General features: G+C 45.2%; 1 protein-coding gene across 1 annotated transcript in view; it reads right to left on the bottom strand.

Moving 5' to 3' along the window:
* Nucleotides 1-1,137, bottom strand: part of LAMB3 (laminin subunit beta 3) — a 75,039-nt gene that overhangs the window by 28,333 nt on the left and 45,569 nt on the right. The gene's annotated exons all lie outside the window — the stretch shown is intronic.

Raw genomic sequence — 1,137 nt, 5'->3', positions numbered from 1 at the left:
CCACATGTGGGAAGCTTGCAATTGCTGCTGCTTTTGCTCTGCAGAGTCTATAAATCCTACCAGTAACCATCACTCAGTATTCGGTCACACTTGCATCAAAGACCTGGCCTTGCTTGTTCTCAGTGGAAAATTACAGCCATGCCCAGGTTTTATCTGGAAGCACTCTTCCTTCCCGCAGTAAATAACCCAATGAGTACTTGACATTCACTGCTGTGACGAGTTATACCCTCTCTCAACTAGTTTAATTTGGGGCCTGGTTTGTTACTGTGCAGTTTAATCAGATGCCACTCAAGGACCAGAGAGAAATCACCGAAGAACGATGGCAATATATTCCTCTGGAGAACGTAACCATCTCTATACACTTTAGTGTGAACACTGTCTGCCTTATTACAATTCACACAGGAGCAGCCCCAACATGGTTATCATAACCCTCTGCTAACTGAGAACCTAGCAGAAAAAACCTTTGGCAAATGTACATCTACACTACAGGCCATTTGGGGACAGGGTGAAACTTGCTGGCAGCAAGAACATTTTGCACAGAAATGTTCTAATTGCCTAGGGTCAGGTCTCCAAACCCTTGACCACCCTCACACAGCACCTTACTCCGTGAGTGGCTCTGTTCATTGTGACGCCAAGGGGGAAAAGGGTGTGGGGTAAAAAATGAAACCAAAGAAGAACATGTGAGATTGCCCTTCATGAAGATATCACAACTGTCTGACACCAGCACTTCAACTAAAAAGAGAAGCAAATGCACAGACAGGCACACATCCTCATTAACCACCTGGTGAGGCAAGCAGGCAAATGTGTAGTCATTTCTCTAAACCAGTAACTATTCAGAAGGCCGGTACCAGCACCTGTGGTTCCATGGTCTGCAATAAATAAATGTAAGGTTTGCATTCTGGGGTCTAAAACATGGCTTAGATATACTTGAAATGGCTTCTGCAAAACACGGAAGTGGCAGCACTTCTCTCTCTGATCCAGGAATGTGGCATCCACACTCGTTCCAATAAGCTAGGGGTTTGTACCAAGGGAGGAAGGGACCCTTTTATGAACACCGCAAGCATTTATATGGCTATCACTGATGCAGTACCTAGAGGCAGAGAGTGCGTGACTACAGTTCAAAGTAAGTAAACCCAG

Source organism: Alligator sinensis, unplaced genomic scaffold, assembly GCF_000455745.1.
Source record: "Alligator sinensis unplaced genomic scaffold, ASM45574v1 scaffold1499_1, whole genome shotgun sequence".
Taxonomy (NCBI): domain Eukaryota; kingdom Metazoa; phylum Chordata; order Crocodylia; family Alligatoridae; genus Alligator; species Alligator sinensis.
The sequence above is the reverse complement of the archived record's forward strand: the minus strand, read 5'-3'. Positions and strand labels throughout refer to the sequence as shown.